Below are 12,300 nucleotides of genomic sequence, written 5' to 3' on the forward strand. Positions count from 1 at the left end.
TGCATCACCAGACATGTCTTATATAACACACTGCATCACCAAACATGTCTTATATAACACACTGCATCACCAGACATGTCTTACATAACACACTGCATCACCAGACATGTCTTATATAACACACTGCATCACCAGACATGTCTTATATAACACACTGCATCACCAGACATGTCTTACATAACACACTGCATCACCAGACATGTCTTATATAACACACTGCATCACCAGACATGTCTTATATAACACACTGCATCACCAGACATGTCTTATATAACACACTGCATCACCAGACACGTCTTATATAACACACTGCATCACCAGACATGTCTTATATAACACACTGCATCACCAGACATGTCTTATATAACACACTGCATCACCAGACATGTCTTATATAACACACTGCATCACCAAACATGTCTTACATAACACACTGCATCACCAGACATGTCTTGCATAATAATAATAATAATAATAATAATAATAATAATAATATCTTTATTTACCACAAGTACATGATACAACTTATACAGACCATAGCTGACATCAGTGACATACTGCTATATAGAAAGCTGCTTGTTATGCTGAGCATTTCCCGCAAATTTTGTCAGTTTTGTCCCCCAGGATGCGACCCACACCAGTCCACTAACACCCAAGTACCCATTTTACTGATGGGTGAACATAGACAACAGGTGTAAAGAAACACGCCCAATGTTTCTACCCTGGCTGGGAATCGAACCCAGGCCCTCGCCGTCTGAAGCGAGAGCTGTAGCCACCAGGCCACCAGAGCCCCACTGCATCAGACATCCATCACAGCCTGGTTGATCTAGCACCTGGTGAAGGTACTTGTCCAGTTTCCTCTTGAAGACTTCTACACTTATTCCAGCCGTTTTTCTGATATCTTCTGGTAAGATGTTCAATAATCTAGGACCACGGATGTTGATACAGTGTTCCCTTAATGTGCTCACTTCTTCCCCGCTTTTCATTGCATTTATTTTACACTTCCTCTCATATCTCTCACTCCATTATGTTATTATGGCAGTGTGCAGATTTGGGACCAGAAACTCGAGTACTTTCCAGGTATATATTATCATGTATCACCTCTCCTCTTCATTGAGTATGTATTTAAGACTTCAAGGCGTTCCCAGTAATTTAAATGCTCTACTGGCTGTATACGGGCCGTAAATGATCGCTGCGTCTGATGCCGTCAACACCGAACAACACTCTTAGCCAGAGAGCACAGGGGGTTGTAATGAAGGAATATTGTCATAATGATGGTGGGTGGCAGCAGTGTTGTTACAATGATGGTGGGTGGCAGCAGTGTTGTTACAATGATGGTGGGTGGCAGCAGTGTTGTTACAATGTTGGTGGGTGGCAGCAGTGTTGTTACAATGTTGGTGGATGGCAGCAGTGTTGTCACAGTGTTGGTGGGTGGCAGCAGTGTTGTCACAGTGTTGGTGGGTGGCAGCAGTGTTGTTACAATGATGGTGGGTGGCAGCAGTGTTGTTACAATGTTGGTGGGTGGCAGCAGTGTTGTTACAATGATGGTGGGTGGCAGCAGTGTTGTTACAATGTTGATGGGTGGCAGCAGTGTTGTTACAATGATGGTGGGTGGCAGCAGTGTTGTTACAATGATGGTGGGTGGCAGCAGTGTTGTTACAGTGTTGGTGGGTGGCAGCAGTGTTGTTACAATGATGGTGGGTGGCAGCAGTGTTGTTACAATGATGGTGGGTGGCAGCAGTGTTGTTACAGTGTTGGTGGGTGGCAGCAGTGTTGTCACAGTGTTGGTGGGTGGCAGCAGTGTTGTTACAATGTTGGTGGGTGGCAGCAGTGTTGTTACAAAGATGGTGGGTGGCAGCAGTGTTGTTACAATGTTGGTGGGTGGCAGCAGTGTTGTTACAATGTTGGTGGGTGGCAGCAGTGTTGTTACAATGTTGGTGGGTGGCAGCAGTGTTGTTACAATGTTGGTGGGTGGCAGCAGTGTTGTTACAATGATGGTGGGTGGCAGCAGTGTTTTTACAATGATGGTGGGTGGCAGCAGTGTTTTTACAATGATGGTGGGTGGCAGCAGTGTTGTTACAATGTTGGTGGGTGGCAGCAGTGTTGCTACATTGATGGTGGGTGGCAGCAGTGTTGTTACAATGATGGTGGGTGGCAGCAGTGTTTTTACAATGATGGTGGGTGGCAGCAGTGTTGTTACAATGTTGGTGGGTGGCAGCAGTGTTGTTACAATGATGGTGGGTGGCAGTGTTCTTACAATGATGGTGGGTGGCAGCAGTGTTCTTACAATGATGGTGGGTGGCAGCAGTGTTCTTACAATGATGGTGGGTGGCAGCAGTGTTGTTACAATGTTGGTGGGTGGCAGCAGTGTTCTTACAATATTGGTGGATGGCAGCAGTATTGTCAAAATGTTGGTGGATGACAGCAGTGTTGTTACAATGTTGGTGGGTGGCAGCAGTGTTCTTATAATATTGGTGGATGGCAGCAGTGTTGTCAAAATGTTGGTGGATGACAGCAGTGTTGTTACAATGTTGGTGGGTGGCAGCAGTGTTCTTACAATGTTGGTGGGTGGCAGCAGTGTTCTTACAATATTGTTGGATGGCAGCAGTGTTATCACAATGTTGGTGGGTGGCAACAGTGTTGTCACAGTGTTGTTGGGTGGCAGCAGTGTTGTCATAATGTTGGTGGGTGGCAACAGTGTTGTCACAGTGTTGGTGGGTGGCAGCAGTGTTTTCACAGTGTTGGTGGGTGGCAGCAGTGTTGTCAGTGTTGGTGGGTGGCATCAGTGTTGTCACAGTGTTGGTGGGTGGCAGCAGTGTTGTCACAATGTTGGTGGGTGGCAGCAGTGTTGTCACAGTGTTGGTGGGTGGTAGCAGTGTTGTCACAGTGTTGGTGGGTGGCAGCAGTGTTGTCACAGTGTTGGTGAGTGGCAGCAGTGTTGTCACAATGTTGGTGAGTGGCAGCAGTGTTGTCACAGTGTTGGTGGGTGGCAGCAGTGTTGTCACAGTGTTGGTGGGTGGCAGCAGTGTTGTCACAGTGTTGGTGGGTGGCAGCAGTGTTGTCACAGTGTTGGTGGGTGGCAGCAGTGTTGTCACAGTGTTGGTGGGTGGCAGCAGTGTTGTCACAGTGTTGGTGAGTGGCAGCAGTGTTGTCACAGTGTTGGTGAGTGGCAGCAGTGTTGTCACAATGTTGGTGAGTGGCAGCAGTGTTGTCACAATGTTGGTGAGTGGCAGCAGTGTTGTCACAGTGTTGGTGAGTGGCAGCAGTGTTGTCACAGTGTTGGTGAGTGGCAGCAGTGTTGTCACAATGTTGGTGAGTGGCAGCAGTGTTGTCACAGTGTTGGTGAGTGGCAGCAGTGTTGTCACAGTGTTGGTGAGTGGCAGCAGTGTTGTCACAGTGTTGGTGAGTGGCAGCAGTGTTGTCACAGTGTTGGTGAGTGGCAGCAGTGTTGTCACAATGTTGGTGAGTGGCAGCAGTGTTGTCACAGTGTTGGTGAGTGGCAGCAGTGTTGTCACAATGTTGGTGAGTGGCAGCAGTGTTGTCACAGTGTTGGTGAGTGGCAGCAGTGTTGTCACAGTGTTGGTGAGTGGCAGCAGTGTTGTCACAATGTTGGTGAGTGGCAGCAGTGTTGTCACAGTGTTGGTGGGTGGCAGCAGTGTTGTCACAGTGTTGGTGAGTGGCAGCAGTGTTGTCACAGTGTTGGTGAGTGGCAGCAGTGTTGTCACAGTGTTGATGGGTGGTAGCAGTGTTGTCACAGTGTTGGTGGGTGGCAGCAGTGTTGTCACAGTGTTGGTGAGTGGCAGCAGTGTTGTCACAGTGTTGGTGGGTGGCAGCAGTGTTGTCACAGTGTTGGTGAGTGGCAGCAGTGTTGTCACAGTGTTGGTGAGTGGCAGCAGTGTTGTCACAGTGTTGGTGGGTGGTAGCAGTGTTGTCACAGTGTTGGTGGGTGGTAGCAGTGTTGTCACAGTGTTGGTGGGTGGCAGCAGTGTTGTCACAGTGTTGGTGAGTGGCAGCAGTGTTGTCACAGTGTTGGTGAGTGGCAGCAGTGTTGTCACAGTGTTGGTGGGTGGCAGCAGTGTTGTCACAGTGTTGGTGAGTGGCAGCAGTGTTGTCACAGTGTTGGTGAGTGGCAGCAGTGTTGTCACAGTGTTGGTGGGTGGCAGCAGTGTTGTCACAGTGTTGGTGAGTGGCAGCAGTGTTGTCACAGTGTTGGTGGGTGGCAGCAGTGTTGTCACAGTGTTGGTGAGTGGCAGCAGTGTTGTCACAATGTTGGTGAGTGGCAGCAGTGTTGTCACAGTGTTGGTGGGTGGCAGCAGTGTTGTCACAGTGTTGGTGAGTGGCAGCAGTGTTGTCACAATGTTGGTGGGTGGCAACAGTGTTGTCACAGTGTTGGTGGGTGGCAGCAGTGTTGTCACAATGTTGGTGGGTGGCAGCAGTGTTGTCACAGTGTTGGTGGGTGGCAACAGTGTTGTCACAGTGTTGGTGAGTGGCAGCAGTGTTGTCACAGTGTTGGTGAGTGGAAGCAGTGTTGTCACAGTGTTGGTGGGTGGCAGCAGTGTTGTCACAGTGTTGGTGGGTGGCAGCAGTGTTGTCACAGTGTTGGTGAGTGGCAGCAGTGTTGTCACAGTGTTGGTGGGTGGCAGCAGTGTTGTCACAGTGTTGGTGAGTGGCAGCAGTGTTGTCACAATGTTGGTGAGTGGCAGCAGTGTTGTCACAGTGTTGGTGAGTGGCAGCAGTGTTGTCACAGTGTTGGTGAGTGGCAGCAGTGTTGTCACAGTGTTGGTGAGTGGCAGCAGTGTTGTCACAGTGTTGGTGAGTGGCAGCAGTGTTGTCACAGTGTTGGTGAGTGGCAGCAGTGTTGTCACAGTGTTGGTGAGTGGCAGCAGTGTTGTCACAGTGTTGGTGAGTGGCAGCAGTGTTGTCACAGTGTTGGTGGGTGGCAGCAGTGTTGTCACAGTGTTGGTGAGTGGCAGCAGTGTTGTCACAATGTTGGTGAGTGGCAGCAGTGTTGTCACAGTGTTGGTGGGTGGCAGCAGTGTTGTCACAGTGTTGGTGAGTGGCAGCAGTGTTGTCACAATGTTGGTGAGTGGCAGCAGTGTTGTCACAGTGTTGGTGGGTGGCAGCAGTGTTGTCACAGTGTTGGTGGGTGGCAGCAGTGTTGTCACAATGTTGGTGAGTGGCAGCAGTGTTGTCACAATGTTGGTGAGTGGCAGCAGTGTTGTCACAGTGTTGGTGGGTGGCAGCAGTGTTGTCACAGTGTTGGTGGGTGGCAGCAGTGTTGTCACAGTGTTGGTGAGTGGCAGCAGTGTTGTCACAATGTTGGTGAGTGGCAGCAGTGTTGTCACAGTGTTGGTGGGTGGCAGCAGTGTTGTCACAGTGTTGGTGGGTGGCAGCAGTGTTGTCACAGTGTTGGTGAGTGGCAGCAGTGTTGTCACAGTGTTGGTGGGTGGCAGCAGTGTTGTCACAGTGTTGGTGAGTGGCAGCAGTGTTGTCACAATGTTGGTGAGTGGCAGCAGTGTTGTCACAGTGTTGGTGGGTGGCAGCAGTGTTGTCACAGTGTTGGTGAGTGGCAGCAGTGTTGTCACAATGTTGGTGAGTGGCAGCAGTGTTGTCACAGTGTTGGTGGGTGGCAGCAGTGTTGTCACAGTGTTGGTGAGTGGCAGCAGTGTTGTCACAATGTTGGTGAGTGGCAGCAGTGTTGTCACAGTGTTGGTGGGTGGCAGCAGTGTTGTCACAGTGTTGGTGAGTGGCAGCAGTGTTGTCACAATGTTGGTGGGTGGCAACAGTGTTGTCACAGTGTTGGTGGGTGGCAGCAGTGTTGTCACAATGTTGGTGGGTGGCAGCAGTGTTGTCACAGTGTTGGTGAGTGGAAGCAGTGTTGTCACAGTGTTGGTGGGTGGCAACAGTGTTGTCACAGTGTTGGTGAGTGGCAGCAGTGTTGTCACAGTGTTGGTGAGTGGAAGCAGTGTTGTCACAGTGTTGGTGGGTGGCAGCAGTGTTGTCACAGTGTTGGTGGGTGGCAACAGTGTTGTCACAGTGTTGGTGAGTGGCAGCAGTGTTGTCACAGTGTTGGTGAGTGGAAGCAGTGTTGTCACAGTGTTGGTGGGTGGCAGCAGTGTTGTCACAGTGTTGGTGAGTGGCAGCAGTGTTGTCACAGTGTTGGTGGGTGGCAGCAGTGTTGTCACAGTGTTGGTGAGTGGCAGCAGTGTTGTCACAGTGTTGGTGAGTGGAAGCAGTGTTGTCACAATGTTGGTGGGTGGCAGCAGTGTTGTCACAGTGTTGGTGGGTGGCAACAGTGTTGTCACAGTGTTGGTGAGTGGCAGCAGTGTTGTCACAGTGTTGGTGAGTGGAAGCAGTGTTGTCACAGTGTTGGTGAGTGGAAGCAGTGTTGTCACAATGTTGGTGGGTGGCAGCAGTGTTGTCACAGTGTTGGTGGGTGGCAGCAGTGTTGTCACAGTGTTGGTGAGTGGTAGCAGTGTTGTCACAGTGTTGGTGGGTGGCAGCAGTGTTGTCACAGTGTTGGTGAGTGGAAGCAGTGTTGTCACAGTGTTGGTGAGTGGAAGCAGTGTTGTCACAATGTTGGTGGGTGGCAGCAGTGTTGTCACAGTGTTGGTGGGTGGCAGCAGTGTTGTCACAGTGTTGGTGAGTGGTAGCAGTGTTGTCACAATGTTGGTGGGTGGCAGCAGTGTTGTCACAATGTTGGTGAGTGGCAGCAGTGTTGTCACAATGTTGGTGAGTGGCAGCAGTGTTGTCACAATGTTGGTGGGTGGCAGCAGTGTTGTCACAGTGTTGGTGGGTGGCAGCAGTGTTGTCACAGTGTTGGTGAGTGGTAGCAGTGTTGTCACAGTGTTGGTGGGTGGCAGCAGTGTTGTCACAGTGTTGGTGAGGGGCAGCAGTGTTGTCACAGTGTTGGTGAGTGGCAGCAGTGTTGTCACAGTGTTGATGAGTGGCAGCAGTGTTGTCACAGTGTTGGTGGGTGGCAGCAGTGTTGTCACAGTGTTGGGTGGCAGCAGTGTTGTCACAGTGTTGGTGAGTGGCAGCAGTGTTGTCACAGTGTTGGTGGGTGGCAGCAGTGTTGTCACAGTGTTGGTGAGTGGCAGCAGTGTTGTCACAGTGTTGGTGAGTGGCAGCAGTGTTGTCACAATGTTGGTGGGTGGTAGCAGTGTTGTCACAGTGTTGGTGAGTGGCAGCAGTGTTGTCACAGTGTTGGTGGGTGGCAGCAGTGTTGTCACAGTGTTGGTGAGTGGCAGCAGTGTTGTCACAGTGTTGGTGGGTGGTAGCAGTGTTGTCACAGTGTTGGTGGGTGGCAGCAGTGTTGTCACAATGTTGGTGAGTGGCAGCAGTGTTGTCACAATGTTGGTGAGTGGCAGCAGTGTTGTCACAGTGTTGGTGGGTGGTAGCAGTGTTGTCACAGTGTTGGTGGGTGGCAGCAGTGTTGTCACAATGTTGGTGAGTGGCAGCAGTGTTGTCACAATGTTGGTGAGTGGCAGCAGTGTTGTCACAGTGTTGGTGAGTGGCAGCAGTGTTGTCACAGTGTTGGTGAGTGGCAGCAGTGTTGTCACAGTGTTGGTGGGTGGCAGCAGTGTTGTCACAATGTTGGTGAGTGGCAGCAGTGTTGTCACAATGTTGGTGAGTGGCATCAGTGTTGTCACAATGTTGGTGAGTGGCAGCAGTGTTGTCACAGTGTTGGTGAGTGGCAGCAGTGTTGTCACAATGTTGGTGAGTGGCAGCAGTGTTGTCACAATGTTGGTGAGTGGCAGCAGTGTTGTCACAATGTTGGTGAGTGGCAGCAGTGTTGTCACAATGTTGGTGAGTGGCAGCAGTGTTGTCACAATGTTGGTGAGTGGCAGCAGTGTTGTCACAATGTTGGTGAGTGGCAGCAGTGTTGTCACAATGTTGGTGAGTGGCAGCAGTGTTGTCACAATGTTGGTGAGTGGCAGCAGTGTTGTCACAGTGTTGGTGGGTGGCAGCAGTGTTGTCACAGTGTTGGTGGGTGGCAGCAGTGTTGTCACAGTGTTGGTGGGTGGCAGCAGTGTTGTCACAGTGTTGGTGGGTGGCAGCAGTGTTGTCACAGTGTTGGTGGGTGGCAGCAGTGTTGTCACAGTGTTGGTGGGTGGCAGCAGTGTTGTCACAATGTTGGTGAGTGGCAGCAGTGTTGTCACAGTGTTGGTGGGTGGCAGCAGTGTTGTCACAGTGTTGGTGGGTGGCAGCAGTGTTGTCACAGTGTTGGTGGGTGGCAGCAGTGTTGTCACAGTGTTGGTGGGTGGCAGCAGTGTTGTCACAATGTTGGTGAGTGGCAGCAGTGTTGTCACAGTGTTGATGGATAACAGTAATAGTCCATATTAATACAAGTCATCCCTGTGTTCCTTCTTCCTACATTACTCTGTTCCTCTCTCTCATATATTTTGTCTCTCTTTCACTTCCCCTATGTGTGTGTGTGTGTGTGTGTGTGTGTGTGTGTGTGTGTGTGTGTGTGTGTGTGTGTGTGTGTGTGTGTGTGTGTGTGTGTGTGTGTGTGTGTACTTACCTAGTTGAGGTTGCGGGGGTCGAGTCCGAGCTCCTGGCCCCGCCTCTTCACTGGTCGATACTAGGTCACTCTCCCTGAACAGTGAGCTTTATCATACCTCTGCTTAAAGCTATGTATGGATCCTGCCTCCACTACATCGCTTCCCAAACTATTCCACTTCCTGACTATTCTGTGACTGAAGAAATACTTCCTAACATCCCTGTGGTTCATCTGTGTCTTCAGCTTCCAACTGTGACCCCTTGTTGCTGTGTCCAATCTCTGGAACATCCTGTCTCTGTCCACCTTGTCAATTCCTCTCAGTATTTTATATGTCGTTATCATATCCCCCCTATCTCTCCTGTCCTCCAGTGTCGTCAGATCGATTTCCCTTAACCTCTCCTCCTAGGTCCTGCCCCTTAGTTCCGGGACTAGTCTTGTTGCAAACCTTTGCACTTCCCCTAGTTTCTTTACGTGCTTGGCTAGGTGTGGGTTCCAAACTGGTGCCGCATACTCCAATATGGGCCTAACGTACACGGTGTACAGGGTCCTGAACGATTCCTTATTAAGATGTCGGAATGCTGTTCTGAGGTTTGCTAGGCGCCCATATGCTGCAGCAGTTATTTGGTTGATGTGCTCTTCAGGAGATGTGCCAGGTGTTATACTCACCCCAAGATCTTTTTCCTTGAGTGAGGTTTGTGGTCTCTGGTCCCCCTAGACTGTACTCCGTCTGCGGTCTTCTTTGCCCTTCCCCAATCCTCATGACTTTGCACTTGGTGGGATTGAACTCCAGGAGCCAATTGCTGGACCAGGTCTGCAGCCTGTCCAGATCCCTTTGCAGTTCTGCCTGGTCTTCGATCGAGTGAATTCTTCTCATCAACTTCACGTCATCTGCAAACAGGGACACCTCAGTCTATTCCTTCCGTCATGTCGTTCACAAATACCAGAAACAGCACTGGTCCTAGGACTGACCCCTGTGGGACCCCGCTGGTCACAGGTGCCCACTCTGACACCTCGCCACGTACCATGACTCGCTGCTGTCTTCCTGACAAGTATTCCCTGATCCATTGTAGTGCCTTCCCTGTTATCCCTGCTTGGTCCTCCAGTTTTTGCACCAATCTCTTGTGTGGAACTGTGTCAAACGCCTTCTTGCAGTCCAAGAATATGCAATCCTCCCACTCCTCTCTCTCTCTCTTGTGTGTGTGTGTGCGTACTCACCTAGTTGTGGTTGCAGGAGTCGATTCCTAGCTCCTGGCCACTTTATATATATATATATATATATATATATATATATATATATATATATATATATATATATATATATGTCGTGCTGAATAGGTAAAACTGGTCAATTAGCAAGAACTCATTTAAAACTAAGTCCTTTCTGAAATTTTCTCTTATACGTTTAGAGATATATTTTTTTCATTAATGTTAACGTAAATTTTTTTAATTTTGCTCCAAAAGAATCTTAGAAAACTTACCTAACCTTATTATAACAAGAATAATTTATTTTAGCCTAACCCAACTAAATATATTTTAGATTTGTTTACAGTAATTTAATACTAAAGAAACACAGTGAAATATATTTTTCTTCGTTAGGTTCAGAATGATTTTGGCGAAATTATTGCATACACAAATTTTCGCTTGTCCTATATGGCAAGATGAGCGTTGCTATTTAAGCCAAGAGTAGCGTAGGTGTCACCGTCCATGGTTACCCTTAGACTGGGTTAGTGGTCAGTGCCAACCCCACTCTACCATCATCCCCCCACTACCTATATGGGGTACGAGGGTTTCTGAGATGTCAAGTATGAAATTATAAGATATAAAAAGCCAGCCCTAAGCTTTTTCTAATCGTTTATAACAGGTCATGTGGTTTGAGAAAATAAGTTTCTCGTTGGATATTGTAGACATAGATAGCTATTATTCTGTGTGACCTTTTCAAATAATGAAAGAGAATACAATGTGGTCTTTGTCAGTTTAAATGTCCTGCTCTGAGGTACTAGAATGTTCTACCCATGTACTCAAGAGTATCTCTTCCTACGTATTGTCTACCATTTTCTCAGTGGCTGTTAATATGCCATACATGGGGACTTATATGCCTTTCCGATATTCCTATGATCTAAATTATACTAATATCCTTTAACCTCTCCTTGCATTATCTCGTGTGATTGTCACTGTATGGTACATTAACAGCTACAGGCGTTATATAACCATCAAAACTGACGTGGTGTGAAGTGGGCTGGTGGACTGGTGACGCCCGTCCAGTGTCTACCTACCAAAACTTCACACCACGTCAGTTCTGATGGTTATATAGGGGGATGATGGTAGGGTTGGGTTGGCACCGACCACTAACGCAGTCTAAGGGTAACGGTGGCCGATGACACCTACGCTATTCTGAGACCTCTCTTTCCCTGCTTTGGTTGCTCCCTGGCAACACTGCACAGCTCCTGATGACGCACTGAGAAGTGTGAAAGTACTTGAGCTAAAGATTTCCACCCCCCCCCCCCGTGGCTTGTCCTGCATACTTGGAGGTTACCTGGAGGTTATTCCGGGGATCAACGCCCCCGCGGCCCGGTCCATGACCAGGTCTCCCGATGGATCAGGGCCTGATCAACTAGGCTGTTACTGCTGGCCGCACGCAGTCCAACGTACGAGCCACAGCCCGGCTGATCCAAGTGCAGAGGTCTGACAGAAGTCAAAAGCGTCCTGATGGAGCCACTATGCTACCTTGGAAGGATGGAAAGCAGATTGCCTGGGACTACACCTGTGCTGCCACATTGGCAGACACCTACTTGCCATACTCCGTAGTGGAAGGGGGTGGAGCTGCCAGCCACAGGGAGACCCAGAAGATCCGCAAATATGAAGACCTTCCCCCTTGCTATAACTTCATCCCAATAGGGTCGGAGACCCTTGGAGCATGGGGCAAGTGTGCTCTAAAGTTCCTAATAGAGCTGGGTGAAAAGCTCATCATAGAAACAAAGTAATACAGGGCGACCAGCTTCCTCTTTCAGAGACTCAGTGTTGCGATCCAGAGAGGAAATGCCTGCAGCATTCTGGGCACACGGCCCACCGCCGGGGAGCTGGACGAAGTATTCGAGATGTAGCTCTGAGTCACCTATGTTGTTTTACTTTGTATCATATTTTTGTGAATGTTTTGTCAACGTAGTTTGTCTTTAAATAAAATATATATAAAATATAGGGGTGGCAGGAGAAAATTCTCAAACAGCTTCAGGGAGAACCTTGAGTTTTCCCTGAAGGAAGTTTATTCTTTTCTCTGAGGATGAGGGTCCCTATAACAGTTCTAGAGGTGGTACCTCCCTATATATATATATATATATATATATATATATATATATATATATATATATATATATATATATATATATATATATATACATACATACATATAAAGGTAAGGTACTCTCTACCCTCCTCATTCCCTACTTCCCTACTTTCTCCTACTCATCACTTACCCGCTCTCCCTCTCCCCTACCCCTCCCTCTCCCCTACCCCTACCCCCTCACCCCCACCTGAGACATTATAATATGGTCTCAGCGTCCACATTTACATCTTTATGACCGATCAATTTTCCTGGGCGAGGTGAGAGACAATATTCCAGGGAGGGTGGGAGGGAGGGAGAGGGAGAGAGGGTGGGAGGGAGGAAGAGAGGGAGAGGGAGGGAGGGTGAGGGAGAGGGAGGGAGGGACGGTAGGTGGGAGGGAGAGGGATGGAGGGTGAGAGGGAGAGGGAGGGAGGGTGGGAGGGAGAGAGGGAGGGAGGGTGGGAGGGAGAGGTGG

At 49.2% G+C, this 12,300-nt stretch overlaps 1 protein-coding gene across 1 annotated transcript in view; it reads right to left on the minus strand.

The window, feature by feature from the left end:
* NfI (Nuclear factor I) overlaps window positions 1–12,300 on the minus strand; it is a 547,854-nt gene that overhangs the window by 365,085 nt on the left and 170,469 nt on the right. The window lies entirely within an intron of this gene.

The sequence above is a fragment of the Cherax quadricarinatus genome, chromosome 5, assembly GCF_038502225.1.
Source record: "Cherax quadricarinatus isolate ZL_2023a chromosome 5, ASM3850222v1, whole genome shotgun sequence".
Lineage (NCBI taxonomy): Eukaryota > Metazoa > Arthropoda > Malacostraca > Decapoda > Parastacidae > Cherax > Cherax quadricarinatus.